General features: G+C 40.5%; 1 protein-coding gene across 5 annotated transcripts in view; it reads right to left on the bottom strand.

Annotated features, from left to right (window-relative positions):
- DSE (dermatan sulfate epimerase) overlaps positions 1-21,268 on the bottom strand; it is a 75,233-nt gene extending 53,965 nt beyond the window's left edge. Inside the window, exons 1-2 of one of the 5 annotated variants that reach the window (XM_044757130.2) lie at positions 16,726-16,854; positions 15,312-15,495 (exon numbers count right to left, since the gene is read on the bottom strand). The gene's annotated coding sequence lies outside the window, so the exon portion shown is untranslated. Of the gene's footprint in view, positions 1-15,311; positions 15,496-16,725; positions 16,881-17,630; positions 18,136-21,181 lie in introns of those variants that run through there. The other 4 variants (XM_044757132.2, XM_014866144.3, XM_044757133.2 and 1 more) reach the window with 4 other exon arrangements.
- Positions 21,269-27,489: the final 6,221 nt, after the last annotated feature.

The raw sequence follows: 27,489 nt of genomic DNA, 5'->3' as shown, positions 1-27,489 counted from the left end.
TCCAACAATTGGATATCTTCTGATTGGCACTTCTCTATTGCAATTTTAGTTGATTTTCTTAATGATGGCTTTGGAATACAATATTCTAAAGTATATTCAGAACTTTTTATTCTGATATTATTTTCAGAATAACTGAATGCTGAGTATAATTAAGTGTATTTTTTTTTGTATTCCAAATCTTTTAAAAAGTAGAAATTTATGTGTATTTAGTTTTCCAATGCATTGTTTTCCAGAATTGGAGTATCAATTCCCTATCCAGGTGGGGGGGAAGAATTTCTTATAAATATTAATTAATTAATTCAGCTACATATTGAGCAGCTAGTAAATCTAGGGACCATGCTAGGCATGAGAATATAAAGTAAACAAGAAAAACTATGCTCTGCCCTAAACAACTATACGGTGAAAATCTAAGAAACTGGAGTTTCTGAGGTTGTTTTTTTCTTTTTTTAATTGCAGTACTTGTATTACTTTGTCTGACCATAAAGATAAATAGGAATTCTCCCTTAGTTCGAAGCAATTTATTTAACTTACTGCACCTGGTCCCAAAAGAAAATTAGCAATCTTTTCTTTCAACATTTTTTTCCACAGTAAGTAACCAAAGATTTTCTGAAAAGGTCTGAAAAACCAGCTATGGCTTTCTCAGCAATAGCTTTCACCATGAAAATACTCTTGTCTGGCATTACTAGCTAAAAAAATAAAGCATAGAAAAGAAGATGAATAAAGATAATGAAGCCAATAGCTAAATATAACCCCATACAGCTTCAAATAACAGTTAAACTAAACCATGAAATGTTCATGAAAACTAAAGTAAAATTTTCCTTCTTGCCATAGATTCACGAGGGCAGACCAGTGAGGTGGTTTAGGAGCTGGCACTGGGGACAGAGTGGCTTTTTTCAACACTCTGTGTCTTTGGACAAACTATCTGAACTCAGTCTCTCATTTAAAAGGAGACAAAATGGTGTCTGTCTCATAGTCTAGTTGGGAGATTAAGTGAGATAACACCTATAAAGCACTTACCACTTCCTGGTAAGTGTCCCCAAAAATGCTAGTTATCATCGTTCACTCAGAACACGATTAGTGCTTGAGGGCACAAGCTGAAGCCAGACTTCCTGAGTCTGAATCCCAGTGCCGCCACATCCTTAGCTATGTCCCTGCTTCCTCTTCTGTAAAATGGATAAAATAATAATACCTTCCTCACGGGGTTTCAGTGATCTTTAATTAGCCAATATACATAAAGCACTAAAAGAGTGTCTAGGTTTTAAAAGGTGTTCAATAAACGCTCGCACGCATCATCATCTTCTCCATGAGAACACCAAGGTCAGCCCAACGGAGAGGAAGTGCACCATGACATCAGGAGGGAGTGTTCACAAAACTATCACTCACGGAAAGTTATTTTTAAAATAGGGACAATGCACTGTGTGTTCATGACCTTGCAGACTCTTCAAGAATCTAAAAATATCAAATATTTTGACAAATATAAAGTATTTGATGCCAAGAGATTTCTCCTCCTTCCTGCTCAACTACACATTTGTAACTTTTAGGCTACAGGGTCCAAGTAACTGAACACATCTGGGGAGAAGAGAAGTCTTTAAATCTAGCACTATTTCTTCATCAACCAAAATTTATATAGAGAGAGGAAACTTACTGATACACCATACTGATATATATCTGCTTACACAGAAAAACATCCTAAACGTAGAAAGATCAGTAGAAAGATGAAATTTAAAAGATGAAAAAATTACTTCTGAACTTAAATATAATTTTTAAAAAATCTGACATTTGATCAAAATACATTTTCTACTTCCCATAAATGGCAATATACATTAACTTTCAGTCGGTAATGCAACTCCTTGAATTTGTGGATAAAACTATCTTTAATTCTGTAACCAACTCTCTCCCTTTGATTTTTAGATACATGACTTCTTTTCTTACCAGTGGTGATGGTAATTTTATGTGTCAACCTGATTGGCCACTGGGTGTCCAGATATTTGGTTAAACATTATTTCTGGATGAGTTTCCAGAAGAGATTAGCATTTGAATCAGTAGCAGATTGCTCTCCCTGATGTGGGTGAGCCTTATTCAACCTGTTGAGGGTCTGAATAGAACAAGAAGGCAGAGAAAGGGAGAACTCATTCTTTCGCTCTCAGGCTCTCTCTCTGCCTCACTGCACGAGCTAGGGCACAGTCTTCTCCTGCCCTAGGACTGGGACTAACACCACCGGCTTTCCTGGGCTCCAGCTTGCAGACAACAGATCATGGGACTTCTCAGCCTCCAGAGTCCCATGAGCCAATTCCTCTGGCTCACCACCAACTTCCAGGCCACCTTTCCTCCTTTCTACCTCTTTCCTGATTCCAGTCAATATCACATACACTTACAGGTCGGTTTCTCTGTTCTTCTAGCCCAGTATCTACAAACTTCTATGAGATGAGTCCTGACATCAATTATAGATTTTCAGGTAAACCACCACAAAACATGTCAACTCTTGTATGTAATCTACCATCATTCTCTCACTTACAAATTTAGCTAAAACTACGTACATTTTGAGTATGTCCTTATATCATCTCCTTCAGCATGAGGTCCTATAAGTTTACCCTCTAATGATAATGACTCTAAGAAGCACTAATACCACATTCAAGGCCCTGCCACCCTACACAGGAAAGGGTTAACTCAGCAAGCTGATTGCTCAAACCATACACATTTCCAAGAAAGGCCTGTCTTCAGGACTGGCCCTTCTCTGACTCATGGAAGATGAGCTCTGAGCCCTTGTAATATTCTGCCTGAAAAGAGTTGTTCATATGCCTGAGGCCTTGGGCCAATGTGGTACCAGTTTGATCAGTTTACAGTACCAATGTGATTTATGATGAACTTCTGTCTTGGCTCCAGGGGCCAGTCTGAATAGCTGAAGTCAGTCATGCATGTCTAAATGACTGAACCCCAGAGGAAGCCCTGCACACCAAGGCTCTGGTGAGCTTCTCTGGCTGACAACTTTGCACGCATTGTCGCGTATCATTGCAGGAGTGCAACTTCACTAGGAAAGGACTCCTGGACGCCTGTGTCTGGTTTCTCCTGGACTTTGCTCCTTGCACCTTTTCCCTTTGCTAATTTTAATCTGTATCCTTTGGCTGTACTAAACCATAACCATGATTATACCAGCTTTTTTTAAGGCCTTCTAGAGAATCACTGAGACTGACAATGGTCGTGAGGATCCCTGACCTTCATTTTAGTCCAATCATCTAAGTTCCTGTTAGAATTATGAGAGTCTTGCCATAACACTTTGTCCCATTAGAACAAATGTTGTGATACTTTTCACCAAATCTTTCTCTTAGCTTAACTTTTGTTATTTTTCTCTTATACTCAGAAAAAGTGATTTTGTCCAAGGATGCTACTGCTGAAGCAAAGGACACAGCTGAATATACTGAACTTACAGACTGTTTAAAAGCTTTAGATTTTGTCTAAAAATGAAATATACAGATGTTAGGCAAAAGGCTTACAAGAATTTCATGGGAAAGTAATTTGCTGGCATTAAACCTACAATTCCAGTTCATTCGACTGAAATGAAAATTTCATTTATTGGATGAATATATACAGAATGATGTTTTTACCACCAAACATCCAGTTCTTTTTTATTCCTTACGTATATCCAAGTATTCTTCCATTTGTTCAATCTTCAAATACTCACCAATGATAAAATTTACTTTTTTTTGCTGACTTTCACTTTCTCAAACATTTTATATGTACTTTTTTTGATTCTCATTTTTGTTTCACAGATCACAGTTCTTTGGCAACAAAATCCCTGACTACTTTCCAAATGTCCTCCTATGAATCATAATCAAAACTCAGAATACCACAGACTGGGTTTGTAAAACAATGATGCAGAGATGTAACTAACCCAAAGACGCAGGCACCGCCTTCCCAGACTCCCCCAGCTCAGTTACTGGCAGCCAATCCCACTAGCAATTCAGGCCCAAACTCCCCCTCCTTCCCTGCCCGGCTCTGTCTCCACACTCAAACCATCAGCAAACTCTGTTGGTTCCATCCTCAAAATCCATCCAGAATCCAGCCACTTTCACCACCACCCCAACGGCCTAAGCCACACCACGTCTTGCCTGAATTACTGCAATAGCCTTTCACCTAGTCTCCCTATCTTCACCCTTACCTCCTGATGGTCATTCTCAACAGAGGAGCTAAGCCATCCTGTTCAATCATAAATCACATTATATCACCACTCTGTTTAAAACCCTCCAATGGCTTCTCATCTCATTCAGAGTAAAAACCAAAGTGCCGACAATAGCTCCAAAGGCACTACAGGGCCTGGTCATGTTACCTCCGCCTTCATGTCCTACAACTCGCCTGACTCTTTTCTCCATTCGAGCCGGGTGGCCTCCTTACTATTCCTGTACACACAGGGTGTGCTCACTCCTCAGAGCCTGGATCCTTGCTCTTTCTGCCTAGAATGCTTCCCCCTAGACATCCACATAGCTTGCCCCCTCATCCTCTTTAAGTGTTTGCTCAAATGTCACTCTCAGTGAGGCTGGCCGTGTCCATGTGTCTTATTTAAACTACATCCTTACCACACACAACCACCACCATTCCTTAACTCTCTTCTAGGTTTTATTTTTCTTCATGGCACTTACAACTTTCTAATCTACTACGTAATTTACTTATCTTTCATGTGCCTGGCTCCCCACTCTAGAACATAAGCTCCATGAGGGCACCTTGCTTTCTGCTATCTCCCCAGCACCCAGAAGAGTGCCCAGCACTGAATAAACACTCAGAGAATATTTATTGAATAGATTAATTTAACTAATTGTCAAGATGTAAATCTTCAAAAACTCAGAGATAACTATACGTCTAATTATATAGCAATATAAATTTAACTACATAAAAGCAAGAAAAGTCTCTGTGTACCAAGATAAACCATCTGGAGTAAAGTGTGCTTCAATGCTTGAAACTTTCAAGGCTGCCCAGGATGATTATTAGAGTTGACTGTTACTGAGAGATGCCGCCATACCCAGCGTCCTCCCATCCCCCGTAGACACAAAGCTCTCCCTGTGTCTGCCCCAGGGTGCTGGCTGGCTGCTCTACCCCAAGCCTCCCTTGTTGACGTGCCTGGTCTGCCTCCGACCGCAGTCCACTCTCTGAACATCCGTTGTTGTTTCCCAACATTCCACGGTTAGTTTTCACAGATTTTCTCAAGGGCTTTCCCTAAACGCCACCTCACACCCTTCAGCCCATTTTGCATGGGATTAGATGTCTCGCCACTCTTCTCGTCTACTCATGCCCAGACCAGCCCAGCCTCCCTTTCTGCTGGGTGATTGTTTCAATGCTAAGATTTTTTATTGAGGTTGCTCTTTTTTGAAATGTATAGTGATTCCCTTCATGTCCCCACTGTTATCCACATTCCCAAGGATTACTATTATTATTTAATGGTTTGGTTAAGGATTTTAAAGGCATTATTATTTGCAAATTTTAAAAAAATCTTTCTATGCTGCTAGGATTTCTTTTACCTAGAGAATTCAAAGCAATAAGGATGCTTTCTAATGAATTTATTATTTTCTTTTATATCTATACCATTCCTGTTATTTTGTGCTAAAAAAACTTATTATGGTGGGTTTTTACAGATCCATCTATAAAGTGTTACTGGTCGGGAAACAATTTTTGAGGAAAAGTTTTACTAGACTGCTGGGGACTATGCATGCTGTGCAGAAATAAGAGAAGAATTTCTGAATTGATGGCCACAGATCCACAGGACAAAGAACATGTTCCTGCAAGAAATACTCCAATTCAGGGCCTGAAACATGGCCAGATACTGCATGTTTGTGTATCTGTTCAAGGTCCTAAGTGTTTAATTAGTGTCTATATCCTTGTCTTGGTGAATCCATGTCTATATGTCAGTCCTACTCTGGGAGTGTTGGCCCCAGTCTTTGCCTCTTTCCATCTAGGCATACACCTCTCACATCTACCCTACCCATTTCACCCCGTCTCTGCTCACAGCCAGATTCCCTCTAGCTACTTCTTTTGGTCAAAACTGATGGAATGCTGCTTCATCCATGCTGGAGAAAACTCCTTTTGTAGTAACCTTATTTTTAAACTTTCTTCCCATATTTTGTTCTAAATGGATGTGGAGACTCGAACACCTGTCAGGTGATTCCTGAGTTAAATGGGGTAGGGCAGAGAGACCAGACGTCGCTTAAGATTAAAGATTTCATGAAGGAACTTTGACTCCTTTAGTGACACCTTAGCTCTTCTTGTGTTCTCCATGGAGGCTGAACCTCACATTCTCCCCAACCCACAAGCAAGATGGAGCCAGCTCTTCAATTCCGTGGCCACTTCCATTCTCTCAGTGGCTCTCTAGGAGTGATTCTCCTGGAATTTTCATCACATATGTCTATGTACTCTTTTTAATCTTCGCAGGTAATTTCTATTGCTTTGGGGATATTTCCAACTTCCTCTGTGATTTAGGAACCTCAATCATATTTGCCCATCTACCTCAATCCCTACTATAAACCTGGGAGACATCAACTTCTATCTTACCTCACAGCTGCACATCTGCCCACTTACTCGTCTCCAACTGACTCCCCAGTAAAATCCTTACTATTGACACTTTAGATTTTTCTTTCTTTCCAAAAGCATTGAATCCTTCCTTTATTACTTATACATAGGAAGAGTGATATATCATCCAAATTTACAGAGAAGACAAATTATTCAGTGAAGGTATAATGTCCTAAACCTATCTTCGTATCTTTATCTCCAATCCCAAGTAGCAAGAAGTCACCCAGAGTGCCATGCAGGAAAGAAGGAAAAAAGGCCAAAGAGCCTTTCAGGAGACAGGGAGCACACCAATATCCCAAGGCCCTCCGTGACATGGCCATCGCTGTGGCTTTTCAGAGAATGGTGCAGGTCCAAGCAAACAGGAGAAAGAAGAGCCAAGGACAGCTCATTAACGTTTCTCATATAAACCTACAGATTCCTCCTCTTTTCTAAAATCCTTTTGGCACACCATGGCCATAGTGTTGTAGACTCAAAAGGTCTGACCTGGAATCTGTTTTGAGTTGAATTGTGTCCTGCAAACCTTTATACACTGAGGTCCTAATCCTCAATACCTCAGAATGTGAACTTATTTAGAAACGGAGTCATTGCAGATATAGTTAATTAAGATGAGGTCAGAATGGAGTAGGATGGGCCCCTAATCCAATATGACTGATGTCCTTATAAAAAGGGGAAATTTGGACACAGACAAACACACCCAGGGAGAATGCCTATGAAGATGAAGGTAGAGATCAGAGTGAACTATCTACAAGGCAAGGAATGCCAAAGATTGACAGAAACCATCAGAAGCTAGGTGAATGGCATGGAATAGATTCTTCTTCATGGCCTTAGAAGAAATCAACCCTGCTGACACCTTGATGTTGGACTTCGCCTTCAGAACTGTGGGATAATAAATTTCTGTTGTTTAACCCACCCAGTTTAAGGCACTTCGTTACAGCAGCCCTAGCAAACTAATACAGAGTCCTCCTTCTACTATTTTCTCATTTCTAAAGTAGGGATTGGTTCTTATTATATATACACCAGAGGCTGCTGTAAACAATAAATATAGTGCTTATAAAATGCCAGGAACTATGCTAAGTACTTTACATGGACTGACTCATTTAATCTTTACCACAGCTTCATAATATAGATACTAATCTCATATCCTTTTCACAACTGAGGAAACTGAGTCATAGAAGGATTAAGCACATTACCCAAAGTCACATAGAAAGTGAAGGAGCCAAGATACAAACCTAGCAGTCTAACTAATACTATCCATGAAATAAATATCTTTATAGATCATAAATTCCTCAAAATAAAGAAATCACCATCATCATATCACTTTCTTACTCAAGAGCTCTATTTCCCACATAAATGGATAACTTTCCACATCCAAGAGCTTTCGCGATCTAAGCTCTGGCCTACCTTTTCAATTTTATCACTTACTTCCTCCCTATACAAAGTCCCCCTTCACATTTACATGCTCATCCTTGCCTGAGCACAACTCTGTCCTTCCTTCCCATGGTTACTCTCTTCCTTGGGGTTCCCTCTACCTACTCCACATCCAACCTCTTACCTTTCTCAAAAACTACAATGCTCTTTATGAAGCCTTCCCTGGCAATTCCATCCATAAGTAGTCTCTCTGTGGCCACATATATGCTCAGTTTTCTTTGAGAACACAGGGAAGACATCAGCCAAGAAGGTGCTTATAGCATCTTATAAGATGGCAGAAGAAATAAAATATTTACCAAAATAAAAGGAAGTTTGCATGAGAATGGCAAAGTACTACTGAAATTTACAGAAGTCAACACTTCTGGCTGCAGTGAAGAAGGAAGGACGCACTGAGGAAGCGGTATCTGAATTGGGCCTTAGAAAGGGGTCAACAGAAATGTTTACAGCTTTAACTGTCTCTACTAATTTAGTACTAATTGGCATTTAGTGCTAATTAACACATGAGTTACTTGAAGGTACATGTTATCTGACTTTTTGACACTTGTTTCACCTCCTCGGGTATAAGCTGCTGGGAGGACGAGGTCTTAGCCTTGTCTTTCCTACAGCGTCAGGCATCACCAATTACATGCAATTATAGGGCTTCAAAAAATATTTGTGAAAAATATGAAAGAATATATAAAGAAGGGAAGAAAGAAAGAAGAGAATATCATAAAAGGAGGTATGTGAATTCCTAGGATTTTTCCAAGAAGTTCTCCTCCACCTGGCAGTCGCTCTATTTCTCTGCTTGTGCCTCTTCCTGTGCCTTTGCTCAGCTGGCCACTTGCTTGCAATGCTTTTTCCCCTTCCCTTTTTGGCATAATATCCTCTGAGGTCCAATCCATTCTCCCCTCCTAGCTGAGTTTTCTCTGCCCATGCAACCCTCACAGATCTCTTCCTTCCTGCAGTCCCACCACATGCATTGGTCTCTGTTCAGCACTTAATTGTTCTCATAAAGTTCCATACTCAGTTATCCTCCTCCAACCAGATTTCATGGCTCCCCAGAGGTAGAAACCATGTCATATTTATTTTGCATGCCTCCCCTCTTCGCCTCCACTCAGACACCCCCTCAAACACAGAAGTACCTGGCAAATACTTGCTGAATGACTAAATCCTTTCAGTATTTGTATTGCTGAAGTATAACGTTCTTTCATCTGACTCTCCAGGTTCAAAAGTACACTGGAAAAAGTTACACATCAAAGCTTTAATTCCCAAGTAACACAGATTTATCTTTCCTAAAACTTGCAATCACTGAACCAAACTGCAATGGCTTCACCAACAAGAAAAAAAGGTGTAAGCATACAAAGAAGGATCTGTTATATAACCACCCTACCACTGCTAGCTCAATTCAACTTCTTTAGGCACAAGATTTATCATTTTATGGCAATTTAGTAGCATAAATACTGCCACACATTTCTTCCCCAAGAAAGAGATATTGGAAGTGGTCCAACTTAACCTAAAACTTCTAAGATGAAATTTAACAAGTAAAGCTGAAATTGAATTTTTAAAGTTCCCACAGCAGATACTCAAATACCATTTGCTAATTTGAATTTTGTATGGAAGAATTCTACACAAGTCACAGTAAGTCTAAAAGTTTTAATGGTGAAAATCTTAGAACTCTAACATAACACACAGTCAACAGGATAAATCTGATCTGAACAATATTGGTTTCCTTAGAACAAAACGGTGTATCTTAAAGTTTCACACTAGTATTTAAGAAAGGATAAATTGAAGTATTGCATAAAAGCAACAGATTGATTCCCATTTTGCTCTCTACTTCTCCTGGGTTTTCATTAGAACCAATGGGCTCTAACTTGTAGAAAACTTATGGTAAAGATAGAGGAAGAAAAGAAGAAATTAACCTCACAACTAAAGGGGCCAGCCAAAGACACTCTTACCCAAGATAACTGCAGGTTTTTCAGTGCTTCCAAGAATCAGTTTCCTTTGAGAAAGGTAATTGTGAAAAGCATTTCAAAATTGCTTTAAAACTGTGGGCTGTAAAACTAAGCTAAACAAAAAATTTAAAACTATGTTGAAACACTTAATTCCAATTGCCTAAGTCATTTACTTTGTTGGGCTCCACTTCTTGGCATTCTCTAAGCCCACTGACCCAATACTATTGGCTGAAAGTGAAGTTTCCAACGTCTTTTGCTGCATCAAAATAAACCTGCTTTTAAGATAATTATATCATGAGTACTGCCTAATTTTAATATTGAGAAAAAACAGAACCACTGGCCTGAAACCAAACAATCAATTCTCCTGGAGATTCTCTCTTTCTAAACAAAAATGAAACAAAGTTCACATTCTGTTTCTATAAACACCATTATTAGCCATAAATACTGTTACAAGAAGTTTGGTATATGAGAGAAATTTCCAGACTCTTTCTGACATGGGCGACCTCTATATTTTGACCACATGGTTGATGAATGCCCCATATGTTCATGTGACCACTGTTGCCAGTCTAGTTCTACTATAAAAAATGGAGCAGAGAAATGTAAAAGATATTATTCAAAGTCCAATGGAACATGATCGTCTGGTGCCAAGACTTTTTCTTTAAGATTTTCTAGAATAAAAAAAAAAGTGGAGAAAAGTGACTTGTTTGGGGAGAAAACAGATTAAGCATAGAGGAGAGGAGTTTTCAGATACTGCAATGTGTACCTGAATGAAAGTCTGGAGGAATCCTATATATGATCAATATTTAACCAGTTAGCAAATACATTGTTGTAATATATTAAAATGCTAAGTAGAAGCTGTAAAGGCAACTTGTGTTACAAACACTAAAACTGGTCATTTCTTCTATATCCATATAATTAAATCATTTTTAATTTCTAAGACTTTCAAATACAGAGGAGCAGAAGTCATAAAATTCAAACCCCAGAAGTCAAATGCTAACATCCCTTCAAGACATCCTCACTTAAACCTTTCTAAACAGAGAAGAACTCAAAGGCCTCCTTCAGAAATCCATTCTAAAGGTTAAAACATTCAGAGAAACTTCCCCGTATTTAGTATAAATCCCCCTTGATGCTTGCTCTAAGTCCATTTCCTCTTCTTTTTCTTCAGGGAAGATGGAAAACAGCTGTTCAACATTCCCTTTCAGGCTACTTTTTCCTTCCTGCCAGGCCCACTCCCCCCATGGGAGAAGTGTAAACACTGCAGGTGATTCCAAAATCCAGCTGTCCCATGCTGACTCTCCACGGGGCTGGTGAGCCTGGCCCCATTCCTACCTCCTAGAATGATATCATTAAACTGCAAAGGCTCCAAGAAAACTTCTTTACCAGTATTTGTGGAATTCTAGAAATCCATTGCTTATAGTCTGTCCTCAGACACATTCAAATAACAAAAATAGTGCAGTTTCAAGAAGAAAAGTTTACAGTCAGAACTGGAAAGAAGGTAAGTGGTGTTGTCTTGCAGCCAGGCCATCTTGGTCTTCACTCCTACACTACGCTGTACGTCAGCATGGTGAGTGCATCTCGGCATGAAACATTTTTAAACTACTTGGTGATTTTTATCAAGCAGTTCTTGAGTTTCTTGTCACTGACGCAACTTTCTGGATGTAAGCTAACTTTAGAAATGCAATAACCCTTTCAATACTTCAATCTAAAAAGACTGCTTGAAGTGAAAGTGTCAATTCGTACTGTTATTTCCATAAATGAGTAATCTCTACTAGATTCACAGCATAACCTGCAGATTACTGTATTTTACACCAAAATTTATACAACCAACCTAATGTTGTTACCTCCCACTTCAGGAATTGCTAACAAATATTCTCATTTTTCTTGCAATAGCCATTAGACTCCAACAGTAAAGCCAGTATATTGCGTGTGTACTTCGTCAATAAAACCATTATAGACCCACAAGCTTGGTAAGCCCATTTCCTCTACAAATTCCTCTTAAGAGTTATGAAACGCTGATTCAACTTTGTTGTGGTGTAACATCCGCAAGCATTAAATGCCTATTGCTTAGTAGCTCAGTTTGCTACACATGAGAAAAATGCAAAAGCCTTGATTTAATCAACAAATGCAAATTTACAACTTGATGGCATCTGTGTATGCAACAAATATTTCAAATGGAAAGATTTAAATGACAGCTCTTTAACTGACTATGGACCTATTCCATTTCTACTAAAAGAGCATGTACACTAATTTAAACTCAGACAGGGAATTTTACTATGTTTATCCTGCTATTTTTCACATTAACTGGGGAGAAGAGAGGCATTGCTTATTCCATAAATGATACCCCCAAAAATTTTTAGCATGCAGACACTTATACTTGGTTGCAAATTCTCTCTGACTCTGTCTAGGACAAACCAAATGGACACAAATAACCTACAATGGATATGTTACACATAACTGAGAGTTAACTGCATATATGTCTTTTGTTACATTTTCAAAAACAGGACTACACTTACCAGATGGTCATAACTATGCCCAAATATAAAATGCCAAAACAAATCATGCTTACTATCAATATGTTATAGCGTCTACATATTACCCAAGAGGCAAATTCTGTTCTTTCAGGAATTGTTTACTAAACTTTGACGCCACACTTACCAAGATCAAGTTTATGGAATATTCCAAGGAAGTTGAAATAAATAGAAGGAAATACAGGGGTAATCTTAATGCACATTAAAATTCACAGTATTATTCGGAATTAAGGACTGAACAAACTACTCCATTCAAGAAATAAACAGATGGCTCAACAATCTTTTCTTCCCTTTCCAAATTAAAATCGTTCCCTTTTTTTCTTTGTGACTTCCAACAGGGTCTCTGAACACTCTGCCTCCTACAGGTTCCTACTCTTCTGGGCATCTGAAAGAGAATCTGGAATCCACACCCTCAACAGGCTGGAGCTTGCCTACATAGGCAGAAGTAAGCTACAGCACCCAAAGACCTGAAGCCAGCTAATGAAAACTGAGTGACGAGCCCAGGACTCTGCAAGCATTAGAAGAGGCCCCACAGTGGAATCCTTCCAGGGCCAGGAAGAGATACAGCAGAGTGGACGAGGAGGGAGCTGGGAGAAGGGGGTCGATAAGAGGCCAGTTTCCAGAAGGTTGGGAAGCACATAAGTGTGCCAGGGAGCTGACAGTTCACAGACAGTTGTGAGTAGTAAAAGGGATAATACACTAGATCTGTAGGAAAACGAAATGTAAGAGTCTTTAATAAACATGAATTTGGAGCCATGCAGGAGAAAAGTAGAATTAAATGTGTAATTTAGGTTAACCTCATATTTAAGGTAGGCCCTACTTACTTGTAAAATGATGTCTCTTACCTTCACAGTAGTTCCATTTCCACAGCCCTAAAATGAGCATAAGACACCTGCCCTATATCACGCTCCATTTCCACTAGGCTACAATATGAAAATAGAATTACTTGAAAAAAATTTTAAAAGTACCAGGCAATTTTAAAATGCAAGTATTCATGTAGCTGAATGATCTCTCAGGGACTTTTCCTTTCCTTCAATTGTCTAAACACATATAAATTTGTAAGCAAGATCTTATTAATCCTAATGACCCCCCTTCATCCATCCACAGTATTTCCCATTTGTCTTTCTAGCTTGATTCTTTCCTGCAACACTTTTCCACCATCAGCTAACCAAGCCACTCTTCTATACATAACTAGAAGTTGTGAAGCACTAAGTCTAGATGGATCAGAATGTGGGCCTATATTTATTTACTAACATATATAAAAAGATTTTCTTTAACAAACAATTATTTCAATTAAAAATAGTATCCACTTCATGCAAAGTTTAATTTTTAAAAGGGAATTTCCTATTAGAATTGGGCCTTAGACTTGGCAAGACTTTATGAAAGTCATCCACTTCTACATATTGCTATCACCAAATGGAAGCATGGATCAGTGACTCAAGAATCTGGCATTTTGATCTTTACTTTCCATTCTGCCACGAATTCACTATATGAATTCCATGGGAAAATAATTTCTCTTTTCAGTACTCTGGGTTTATACAGTTGCCTATTTCCCACTTTGGGCACTGACTCTGGGTTTAGAGGATTTTATTGTGTCATCCAGGCATCTGCTGGCAATTTGCTGAACCCCCAAAGAGTTTTATCCTGTAAATCACTATAAGAGAAGGTAATGTTATTCCAAGATGAGAAAACTCTAAGGCAATAAGGTCTGTCCTGTCCTCTGCTTAGACACATTCTTTCAGAAGCCTGCTCTTCATCAAATCTCATCAGCTGCCTGATCCACTCCTTCAGAATAAGGATCCAGACCCTCTCAGTAAATGGAATAACAATATCCACTATGATGATGAAGTTCCCTCTACATAGTTCCTGGATCTCCTCAAACACCTGCCACAAGCACATCCCAGGATAGCAACAACATTTCTCTTTTTATTGGGCATGGGAGGGTGAAAAAGGATAAGAATATTTACTGCATTTAAAACTCAAAAATGCTAATCATTAAGTACTATTCAATATATGCTACACCTACAAAATGCTAGTCTTTTATTACTAGTTTCTTTACCCCTTTTGAAAACAAAGATTACTGACCTATTAAAACCCAAATTTAAATATTTTATCTTCCTTTACTCCTCTCCAATCATTTGTTGAAATCATAATATGGAATTTTCTTTCACGCAACACAGTGTGATCCAAGGCAGTAGAAATAAACACCAAACTGATCTATCACAAATAACATATTAAAATGTGTAAACAAATACTTTATTGTTTAATTGCAGAGTGCATTTTCATCCATGATTTTAAAACACTTTTTCGGAGATTAAAAAATCTTTATAACGAGGCCTTGGGAAAGGCAGGGCAACATCTGTGAAGATAACCACCAGTCCTCTCAAAGCAGGGCTGTAGGACATTGGACTGGAAAGGCCACAAATCTCACTGAAACCCTGTATTAGCTAATTTGTGGACTAATTCTATAAATACTGAAGGAGATGCACACACAAATGATGGTCCTGACCACACGTGGCCAACCTAGCTGACCTCTGACAAGGTGTCTTCCCGCAACCAGGCTCCTAACCTCAGAGGGAGGAATTTACAACAGCCTCTGCCCAGCAGGATCAGAAAGGAGGCAATCCCCTCGGGGGCAAAGGCCTATACCATCTTCTGTTCAGATTTCCTTCTTTGTCCACGTTCTTTTATCCAAGTACTCCCTTTTACGTGGTGACTGTACTATCAACATTTCTTTAACCTGAATGTAAAAATGTCCTTGAGGCCACTGTTTTTATTGAATTAACTAAACTTGATGAAACTGACACTAACAGCATATCTCAATCAACGACATAGGACGCTTCCCAAACTCAAACCCTCAGGTGCTGCTTACTTGTGTTTTCTCCCTTTCAATCTCAGCAGCTCCAAGGAGCCAGGGCAGTTGCTCACACATCTACATCTCTCCGAAGTAACCAGCACTTTCTCCTTTTGCTGAACCCACACAGAGGGGGCACTAGATGATGGCGACATCAGATTCCGTCTTCACTCTCCTCTGTTTTTACTAGAACACTTCTTACCTACACATTTCATAAAAGAACTTATATCTGTATGGTGACCTTAAAACAAAAAGTAGTACATGACAGAAAAATACTCACATAGATAATCCTGTATTTTTATTTCTTCCATGCACATTACAAACATTTTAGGGGTCTCATTTTAGCAGTACTGTCTGAATATTCTACAAAATACTGCTTATCATATTTCATAGAGGTTATCACTTATTGTGAAATTTTAAAAAGCTGAAGAAAAGAAAATGCCTGAAAGATTAAATTCTATAATGTGAAATCTAAAATATTGAAAACTGTTTTGAAACTATTTCTAAGTGAGAATGTCCACTTTCAAATTTAATGTAGCATTAAATAAAGCATAACTTTCTAAATCATGACTAACGGAAAAAATTTTTGAAGAACTTTATTACAAGAAGATCCCTAGGAACTAAAAGTGTCATTTCCTGATCTAAGGAATTGCAGGTAAATGAGGTTCATCTCCTGCTTTTACGCAATGGATTTGGCTTTAATCTTTAGTGCCTGCCGGCCTAAGTGGGGGCTGCTGCCTTAAATGAGCGATGAAAATGAGAAAGTTCTCGGGTCACAAACTTAGCCCAGATTCCAGCCGCGACAGATCTTGAGCCCATCCATGTGGCATTGCTGACAGAGCTTCCCAGCCTGTGAGTCAGGCGCCCCCCACCCCCCCAGGGGCTGCCTCGCTGTGAGGTTTACCAACACTTTCTCCGAGCGTCGGCCGAGCCAGGCGGCGCTGGAATCCGGCGCTGGGGGAGGCTCGCTCGGGATGTGCTTCCCGGGCTTCCGCAGCCGCAGAGGCTGGCTGCCAGCGCCGGGATCGGCACCCACGACCCCCACCCCCGCAATCAGCGGGGACACGCAGGGAAAGGAGGGGGTGAGGCCGTTCCACCCAGCTGGGCAGAGGGAAGCCGGAGCCCCCCGGGCTGTCCGGGAAATCGCGGCCAGACCTGACGCCCCGAAAGCTCCCTCCGGGTCCCCGCGCTGCGCCGGGCTCCTCGCTGGGCGCTCCGGGGCTGCGCAGGGACGAAAAGCTGGCCCCCACGGTCCCGCTGCACGCCTTGCGCCCTCCAGGAGCCCAGCCGAGCCGGCCCGGGCGCGGCACCCGGCGGGGACGTGGCTCTCCGCCTCCCGCCCGCGCCGGGCCGGCGACCCGGCCGAGTCTCCGGAAGAAAGTTGCGCCGCGTGGGGCCCAGAGCGGCGCCCACCGCGCGCCCCGCCGCTTACCGCTCCCCGCCGCGCCTTCGTCCTCTCGGGCGTTGCCTCCCCAGCCTCGGCCCAGGCTCTGGAGCCCCTTCCCGGCCCCCCTCACTGCAGGGCGCCCGGGCCCCCGGCGCCCTCGGAGCCGAGCCCTCCGCGCGCCCCCCGCGCCATGGGTGCCGGTGGGCGCCGCGCCGCGGGACGCGCGCTGCAGCCTCGGGCGGCGCTACTGCGAGCCGGGCCGGCGCGGGCGGGTGGGGTGTGGGCAACCGGAGGAGGGCGGGACGCGGCGGGCGCTGAGGCTCGGCTGGAGGGAGGAGGAAACCGCAACGTCACCAGAGCCCGGGGAGGCGAGGATGGGGAGGGGGAAACGGGGACCCTCTCCCGCTGCCGGACCCCGACCTCTGGCCCGCCCCGCTGTCTCCCCTCCTCCTCTCCCGGGACTCGCGGCTCGGAGCTGCGTTCGGCCCTAGCCTCCCCTCGGGCCCCGACTCCATGCACCCCTGTCCTGCCAGGCCTCTTTAGCTCTAGCTCGCTCTAGTTTCTGGTGACCCACACGCTTCGGGGTCGACTCTGGAATCGCCCCCAACCGAAAGATACTTTTAGAGGCCAAGGGGGAGGAGCTGATGCTTTGGGATAGCCCGGGAAAGGAAATCGAGGAAAACGTGGAGAACCTTAGTAGCGAGGCTGTTACCCTCTCCCCTCGTCTTCTCCAAAGTAGTTACTCCTCCTTTTCTCCCACATTCGGTTTTACTCTCTTCTCAGAGAGAAAGGAGGAAATCACCTATTTAGAAGCAGTTCTAGCCTCAGCTGTACTAACGAAATACAAAGGCACCAAATCCTGAAAACTGAATGTATTTTAATCATCAAAGGGAAAGAGTCGGGAGCAGAGCATTTGATGTATGCAGTTTACAAGAAGAAATTTCATTTACCTTATCTCCTAGGTCTGTGTGGATGGGCTGGAGACGGGGAGGGAAGAGAACCCTCATCCGTTTGAGCTCTTCAGGTGGAGAATCTGCAACCTTAGTAGTCACAGCCGCCTTGGAAAAGTTCCCGCCATTCTCTTAAAGCAGCCACTGCACACAGCCGGGTCCAACCTGGCTCCAGGGAGGTGTTGGATGTGACCAGGGCCATCATCTGAGGGCTAACTTGGCCACCCTCCGTGTTAGCGTGTAATTAATCTACCAAAGCTCGCTGGTACAGCAGTGACAGATGTTTACCCACTCCTTGGAAGTGGAGATGTTTTACCTGAGAGCAGGGCATTTCTCCATTTCCTTCAAAGTGCCTTGTCTGAGTTCTAAAGGCCCCCCTCCATCCATTTCCCCTTGTCCTCAGAGGTTCTCAAGACCTGCAGAGGAGTTTCCATCAGACAGCGTTAGAAAAAAATGTGGATGTCTACTTTTTTGCTTCTCTTTTTGAGATATTGCATTTGAAGAGAAGATTCTCACAAGTCAAGAGGAAGTGGTTTTGTTAATTTTTTTTAATGCTCACTCAGGTAAACCACTGATTGCGTAAAATTCCAGATGTTTTAGAGGTGGCCTGTGGAGGAGAGGGGCGGGGGCTCTAGAGTTTAGAACTCCCTTTAATCCGCTTTAAATCCTTATTTTGCAATTTACTGCTAGGGGCCTTGGAAAACTAGCTTTAGAGCCTCAGTTTCCCCATCTATAATGTAGAAATGCAATACCTCCATTGAACAGTTATAGAGGATACAATAAAAATAGCTAATATTTGAGAGTTACTGCATGCCAGACACTGTGCTAAGGGATTTACATGTATTAATTCAATTACTAGAGAGGATTACTTGTAAAAGTGCCTTCCTGTAGTATGTAACCCGTAAGTATTAATTTCCATTTATCTTCTCAAATTTGGAAGAGACTTTAGAAAGAGCACCTGGTTTGATTTATTTTACCTCCCAACAAGTAGTCATCTAGCTCAGTGATTCTCCAACCTAGAACATTACATCAGCAGGGGAACTTTGAAAAAATACTTTTTTAATAGGGGCCCCACACAGGATCAATAAATCAGAATCTCTGGGCTAGAGTCTAAGCATCAGCATTTTACAGTTTCTTCCTGGGGGATCATAATGTGCAACCAGGACTGAAAGCTCTTCAAAAGAGACAGTACCCATTGTCATTTGCTTCCCTTCACCCTCAGTTTTGGCTTCAACCAACCTAGAAATCTGCTTCTGGATAACATCCACCTCTTGCTAAGGGCCCCCATACAGTAAGCCTCAAAGATCTGCAGTTCTAGGGGCTGGCCCCTTGGCCCAGTGGTTCAGTTTGGCACACTCTGCTTATGCGGCCTGGGTTTGCAGGTTCATATCCCAGGTGCTCAGACCTGCAGCGTTCATCAACCATGCTGTGGCAGTGACCACAGATAAAATAGAGGAAGTTTGGCACAGATGTTAGCAGCTCAGGGCTAATCTTCCTCAAGCAAAAAAAAAAAAGAAAAAGGAAGACTGGCAACAGATGCTAGCTCAGGGCTAATCTTCCTCAGCAAAAGAAAAAGAAGAAAGATCTGCAGTTCTGACCTCTGGAGTCTTCCAGTATGCATCTAGCCTTGATTCCACAGAAGAGTGCTTCAGTTTGCTGGATACCTACCTGTTCCATCAGCTTTTCCTCATCCTTTCTGAAAGTCCTTGGAAGGTGGTTTACTTTGCCATCATCCCTCTCGAAATCTGATCACAGTAATTGAATTCAAGGTTTCATCCAAATAACACAGAGTAAAAAGATGTTCACTGGCTTTGTTCTAATTACAGTATTTCCCAAGTAAATCCTGGGAGCTATTATGGCAGCAATACTACCCTACTGACTCCTGTGTTAGAATCTATTGAAACTCGGAAGCAGTAAAGTCTTTTTAACAACTGCTCCCAAACACGCCTTCCCAACCTACCTTCATTACAGTTGGTGTTCAGCATTTAACATGTGATTCTATTGGATTTTTTTTTTGAGGAAGATTAATGCTGAGCTAACATCTGCTGCCAATCCTCCTCTTTTTGCTGAGGAAGACAGGCCCTGAGCTAACATCTGTGCCCATCTTCCTCTACTTTATATGTGGGACACCTGCCACAGCATGGCTTGCCAAGCAGTGCCATGTCTGCACCCAGGATCTGAACTGGCAAACCCCAGGCCGCTGAAATGGAATGTGCACACTTTGCTGTGCCACTGGGTCGGCCCCTCTATTGAATTTTATTGTGCTAAGTTAGGCCTCTTCTTTTAGCTTGTCAACATGTTGGATATCATTGATGTAACTGAGTAGTTCTACCTCCCAAGTTCATGTCTTCTGCTAATTTGGTCTGTATGCCATGTCGTCGTTCAAGTTCTCATTCTCAGGTGCCTTCCACTGCCAACTGACACTGAATTAGCACACTGTTGATGAATATTCTCATCACTTGAGGACCCACGTGTCACTTAGTCATATTTTCTTTCCTTGTCCCAGAGCAGCAGCTAATATGCCTGGATGCAGGCATCTTTGTAGAAATTGGAAAAAGGTACACCACCCTAACCCAGTCTGAGGGCTTAGGAAAAGGTGACCCCCTCCTCCCAGATACAGCCCTAAACACCAGATGTGCCTTGTCTGTTTGATGTCCTTGCCCTACCAGTGTAGCAACATTGTCCAAAAAGTGTAAATGACTGCTTTGTGGATTCTTAACTTCTGAATTTCTTCCTTTTCTAAGTACACAGATAGTACTTTAACAATAGGTTTATGAATTTTGCTCAGGATCTGTGAAAATCCCCTTGTCTTGGTTTCAGGAATCCAGCTGATTCTTTTTTGAAAACTGGAACTCCCTTTGTCCATCTCCAGCCCCTTAGTGTTCCTCTCCCTGTGTGCTGATTTCAGATGAAAGTCCTTATGTGTAAATTTTCCTTGCTGAGATGTAATTTTTCTAGGCAAGAGACGTTAAGTCTTAGAGAGCTAGGGTATTTTCTTACACAAGCGCTTCACCTATCTTAGTTTTCAATGAACTCTTGCAAAGTTCGTTTTACTCTTTCAGTTGAATGGATATTTTTTCATGATAGAGAAGAATAAAAGAGAATTAGTTCTGGTTTGTCTCAAGTAGGAGCATCCCTTTTATGTTCTTCTTGTGTGAACAAAACAAAACAAAAATGTATAGGTTTTTTGCTGTCTTTAGTTTATCCTTGGCTCTAGCTTAACAGACCCCAATCTCATAGGGCTGTTATACGTTCATGGTTTCTATTCTCTTGTTTAGTTTAATTCATTAAATTAAACTCAAATTTCCCTTTTAGATTTTACTACCCAGCCAGTGGGTCCATGACTGTACAATTACTTCAATCCAATTGTGCAATTTAATTGTACAATTGTACAATTTAATTTGATCAAGTGCTTTTTTTTCCTCTCTCAGGCCAAATTAGTCTATTTGTAAAACTGCCTTATCCTACACCGAAAAGATTCATCCTTGAGTTACTGAAGAAGTATGATCATTTGGGCTTGCTCAAGCCCGATGCCCTAGACTTGTACTTACTTATTCAGTGATAAACTCCTTCAGCCTCCTCCTCCACTCCTGAGCGTTCAGTCCTGACCACACATCCACCGCATGTTTCTCCAACCTCCCTCACCCAGGCCCGCCACCTCCCTGGCTTTTCTAGCAGCAGCCTGCTCCTCCCCCCCATTATCTAGACTGTTCTGCTGCTACTGCTTCATCTCCAGATGACTCAAGCTTCCTGAATGTAGTTTTCATCATTAAAACAAAAAGAAACACTTACCTACCTTCTTCGTAACTGAATTGCACTCCCTCTGCCCTCCGTCACCGCTGGAGGCTTTTATACGTAATTCTTCTTGAGGTACATATTTCCTGGCCTCTCAGTCTTCCAGCAGACCATTAAGTAGGCCAGGCACTTCCATATGTCTCATTTTATCTCACAGGCACTCATGTCGGCATTAGCATGCTCATTTGACTCAGGAGGAAACAGGCTCAGAAAGTTGAAGTGAATTTCCCCAAGATACACATGGCTCAGACTACATATGATTAAGTTTTCTGATATCAAATCTAGGCCCTTTGCACTGAACCACTCAGCCTTTTCATATTTAAATTTAGCCCCACTTATAGGCTGAGTGTCCTGGCCTCAGACAAAAGTTATTCTCCATTCACTCTCGATTGACTTTTGAAGTGGCTGATTTTTATATCACCTCCTGATTTATTTTAAACCATCCAAGATGTCCCATACACCTACCAAATTACAGCACTATTCTGTGAAATTACAAAAATGATTATTGATATTTGCCACATAAATGAATGAAATTAGGAGTTTGCTCTTTTTCTCAGAGTTACAAAATGGACCAAAAGGAGTTTAAGCATTTAATATTTTTCTTAAACATGGCTTTTGAGAACTGTAAGAAACTGTGGACATCACTGAGGAGTTCAGAAAATGAATGTTTGTTGAAGCTTGTTTTAATTTGGTGAGTCCTTGTAACAGGTGCTTGGATAGTACTTAATCCTCCTCTCTTTACCAAATTCTGGCTTTTTCCATAAAAGTGCAGTTAGGGAAGAATTGTGTTAAGAAGGTTCTGAGGACCGGTTCATGGCCCAGTTATCCACCCAATGTCGATGTGCTGTAATGCTCTGTTATTCCGAGAGATAGCCCAACCTCTTTCTTCATGCACCCCGCTCACTCACAACCCCGCTAAAAGTAGTTGAGATTACACCAGGTGTGCACTAGTTTGGAAGCCTAGCCTTATGGGATGTTATGGTAACACATTCAGGAGGCTATAAGGAGCTGCTCCGGCAATGTTCTGTAGCAGTAATGCTGACCCCTGGCTGCATGTTAGCATTAGCTGGGGGAGACCTAAAACACACCAATGCTCAGGCCCACTCTCAGAAATTCTCATTCAGTTCTTTCTAGGATGAAGCCCAGGTGCTCCATATGCTTTTAGAGTTACCAGATGGTTCCAGGCTGCAGCCTGAGTTAGAACCAATGCTCCGTTGCAGTGGTTCCCAAACTTTCCCACACACTCAAACAATCTGAAGAGCCTTTAAAACTTCTGATGCCCAGGTTGTAGCCTGCACCAAACAAAGAATAATGATGAGGGTGTTTAAATCCCTGTGATGCCAATACAGACTGTTTGGGAACCAGCGTTCTACAGGAATCTTACTAAACCGGCACTGGAACCAAATGATGCATTTGACTTAGACAATATGTTTATTTGCCACGTTTGTACTTGTTTAATATTATATAAAATATTGTGAAGATTGGTTTTCATTTACACCAGTTCACTAATATATTTATTTATAAGTATTTTTGTTGAATATGCAGTTTGGGGAGGTAATACTTGATTTCGGTATGAGCTGAGCTCAAAAGTTGCTTTTAGACTGTAGCTAATATTTCACTTCAAATTTCTTCTGCCTAAGTATTATAAATAATGAATTCCCATAAAACATTTAACAACCAGGCTATTCACATTTCTTCTGCTGCTGATGAGATTAACTGTATCAAGCAGAGAAAATCTTCGCTGTTTTGCATTTACAGTGTCTTTTATATGAGAAATAATTGACAGTTTGCTGGGGTGTTAACCTAAGTACGTAATCCAATGACATTGTTCTATATCTTTTTCTAACCTAATTCCAAAGAATACATACTGTTTCGTCTTCAGTGTTTTAATTTTTATGATTTTTTAAAAATAATGCCATTTTTGGTGGCCATTTTTACTCTTTGTGGCCAAATGGAAAACACTGTTGTTTTTAAAAAATGCTAAAATAACAATTTAAAAGCCCAGCTACAGTCTAACAGAAAAACAACACTCCTTAGAAGCACCTATCATCTATGCAAGAAAGGTAGACGGAAATTTAGAATAATTATTTGCCAACCCTTTCTTTTTACAAAGAAACCAAGTTTAACATAGGTGGTGATTGTTTCCGTTCCTGCTGCTAATTACTGGTAGAGGTAAGAGAAGTCAAGCTTCCCAGTTCCTAGCCAAACTTCCTTTTTCCCACTTCCCCATGCTGCATCATTGGCCAAGGATGTGCCGCTAACTTCTCCTTTTGAGGTTTACATCTTTTATATGAACTGTGGTGGCAATTCATAAAAAAATATAAAGATGTGTTCTTTTCATTAACAAAACATCAATGCGTAGAAGAAACAAACTTTATTTTTGGAGGAAATCAACTATCTACTCAAAATGTAAATGGGATGGCAGCTTTTGTTTAGCACTGTTAAACTTGATAGTGTGTGTTATCTATAATTTTCAAATGGCCTATGAGCAAAGAAAGCTCATCACCATGTACTTACAAGTGCTACCTAACCAATCTCCTGTCCTTGAGGTGAAATCTTCATAAACTTTTATCCATCTTGAGTCATTTATCCTTACTATAGCTGGGATTTTTAAGGCATTCAAAAGTCTTAACAAATTCTCATCTTTTTATTGCATGAATCAATTTCCTAAGTTTTCTGCTGTTAAACAAGAAGGATAATGCTGGATAGCAGTGCTTGTGTTCATTGTAGGCAGATTAATATTACAATGTGAAGATCAGCCACATATATAGATAAAAGCTCACTTTCTGATCAGTCATTAAGCATGTTGCAACAAATAGCAACCATTATGAAGCAGACAGAACACGGAATCAACATTCTTGGATTGCAGCATAATAGAAAAGTCACTTAAAATGCATCTGTCTGAATTAAACAAATTTTAATGTTGTTTGGGAGGAAATGAATGAGTTAGTACCAGAAATACAGAGTGCTGGGTTCTAGGACTAAGTCTTTCATACCAGCAGTGTGACCCCAGAAGAAATTGTTTCCTTTTTTTCTCCTATGAATTTGGAAAATTCAACAATAGCATACATGATAACTAGGGCAAACCACTTACCCTCTTTGAATCTCAGCATTCTTGGATATAAGTTGAAGAAACTGGCCTTGATCTGTGGTTCTCAATCCTGGTTATACATTAGAATCACCCAGGAAATGTGAAGAAATAATAATGCTCTGCATTACCCTCAGACAAATTAAAACAGAGTTTCTGGAGGATGTGGCCTAGACTAGTGGTACTCAAAATGCGGTTCATGGACCACCAGCATCAGCATTACTTGGTATATTAGTCAGCTCGGACTGCCACAACAAAATACCATAGACTGGGAGGTTTAAACAACAGAAATTTATTTCTCATGGTTCTAGAGGCTGGAAAGTCCAAGATCAAGGTGCTGGCTGATTCAGTGTCTGGTGAGAGCTCTCTTCCTGTTTTCTCATTGCATCCTCACATGGCCTTTCCTTGGTGCATGTACACATAAAGAAATAAATCTCTCCCTCTCTCTCTCTTCCTCTTCTTATAAGGCCACCAGTCCTATCGAATTATGAACCCACCTTATGACCTCATGTAACTTTCCCTCCTAAAAGCCCCATTTCCAAATACAGTCACACTGCGGGTTAAAGCTTCACATATGAATTTGTGGGGTGGGAGCGTTGTCAGTGGGGGACACAATTAAGTCCACAGCACTTGGTATTCTGAAAAATTTCAGACCCAAGCCCAGATCTATTGAATTAGATTCTCTGGCAGTAAGGACCAGGAATCTATGTTTTAACAAACTCTACACGTGGTTCTTATGCATAGTCAAGTTTGAAGATCACTGGCCTAGGCACTTCTTCTTATGCTAGGTCACACACTGCATCACTGGGGGATTTTCAAACCTTGGATGGCTAAGGCCCAATCCCAGAGATTTCTATTTGTTACAAGATGCTCACTCTAAGCAAGTTTTAAAGCTCTGCAAGGGCATCCAATCTGAGAACCACCGGGGTAGAAGATCTCTAAGAGTTTTTTCAGTCCTAATATGGTATATATTTTAATATAATGGCATATATATAATGTATGTAATATAATATACATAATCTAGATATATATCAAAAGGAAAGTGATAAGATAGCTCTTTCTAGTTTGTAGTTTCAGATACAAACACATTTGTTAGTCCCTTTTCATTAATCACTAGATGGTACAATACATTAAACAGAATTTTTTTGAGAACTACAATTTTGATGGTACATTTGCTAGATATATGGTGCTTTATTCTTCATAAAAATCAATGATTTATTTGATCGTTAGTGTCTTTCCACCATATAAATCTGAACGAGTGTTTGGATAGTAGCCAGAGGCTCACAAGATATTTTAAAAGAATTGAGCAAATGTGGAGTCCAGGGATAATTCTAAAAAACAAACATAATGTGATTATTTTGTAAATCCCCAAAATGTTCATTCTTCCAAATAAATAAAGGAATCATGAGTATTTCTCAGTATTAAAACTTACATTCAGAATTATATAACTTTAAAATCTCTTTCGATACCAGCGTGTAAATGACTCTAGGATAAAAATTGTAGAGGCCATTTTCCCCAAAATTTACAATAATAATTGTAGAAAAATGGCATTTTTAAAATAAATTATCAGAGCTCTGACAAGCAAATTTAATTGTAATACTATCAGCACAGAAGTTAGCACATGAAAGTGGAAAACACAATCCCCTGATATTTTTTCTTTTTTCTCTCAGGCACATGAACATTTGAAAACTTCAAACTTGTCAGAGAGGAACAAGTAACTAATGAATCAAAACTAACAATCTTCTTAATAGTCCTGGGAGAGTTCTTAAGAATGGTATTCGAGCACTTGGTTTAATTAGAACTGTTCTGATGAGGCCAAGGTGGCAACGTTTTCAAACATGTGGACTTGTTAAATATCTATACTAACGGTCACAAAGTGACTGAGGAGTTAACATCAAATTGGTACATCCACTCAAAAAATCTATGCTCTATTAAAAAGGGGGATAATGGTGTCACCTTTATTAACAAGTCCAAAAACTAGCTTTCAGATATTTTCCACATTTTCAGCAAGTAACCATTACCAGGCAAATTGCAAATGAAACATTAGAACACATGTCAAGATCTGACTTCCTTCTCTGATCAATATTCTTTCTCTGTAAGCAAGTTAATAAGTAAAACATAATTTGGTGGGGAATTGTTTCAAAACAATGCTCCCATATGAATTTTGCTTTTCTTGGATGCCACTAAGAATGACCACGGCCTAGCAAGTTAACCTAAGAGATGTTGCCTCAGAAGTCAACGGATCTCATTTGACAAGAAAAGTGAGCTACATAACACTTCGAACCATAGGTGAACTGAGATTAACAAATGCTGGAAGAGAAAAGGAAGTATTATGGAATTCTGATTTGTAATAATATTGTGAAACTCCCAGCTGTTACCACTTAACCACATCACCTGTTATATATGCTGTATTGAAACGAAAGATTTGTATTACAGAGTTTCTATTCTGAGTGTGACAGAATAGTACTAACCTTCATATGTCCCCAATCTGTCAGATGTCATTCTCTGAAAGCCAAGAAGCTTCTGAACGTCACTAATATTAAAATGGTATTTGCTATCTGTAGGAAATAAGACATAAAACTATAGTAGCTGAGCTAAAATTACAAATAGGAAGAAAAATACTTTCAAATTTGATCATGATGGTTGACAACAACTACTGAAATCCATAAAATTCTGATAAAAATGGTTATTGTTAAATTGTGTTTTATTACTGAGAAACTGGGTAAAATATACTGTTCACTTTCAGTGAAGAAATTGCTAAAATACCATTCTAAATATAATTTTTTTTGTTTTTATTGAAAGAAACATTGTCAGTTAGAACTGTAAGTATTTTCTTAGTTCAGCAATATATAAGAAAGTCTTATTTGCCAGCTTTACCAGGAACTGATAGCAGAATGTGTCCGTGTCTTCCTTTCCCCAATGAGCAGAATAGTTCTAATGAAGGACAAATCAGAAAATATAAATTATTTTTGGCCT

This window comes from Equus asinus, chromosome 24 (genome assembly GCF_041296235.1).
Source record: "Equus asinus isolate D_3611 breed Donkey chromosome 24, EquAss-T2T_v2, whole genome shotgun sequence".
Lineage (NCBI taxonomy): Eukaryota > Metazoa > Chordata > Mammalia > Perissodactyla > Equidae > Equus > Equus asinus.
The sequence above is the reverse complement of the archived record's forward strand: the minus strand, read 5'-3'. Positions and strand labels throughout refer to the sequence as shown.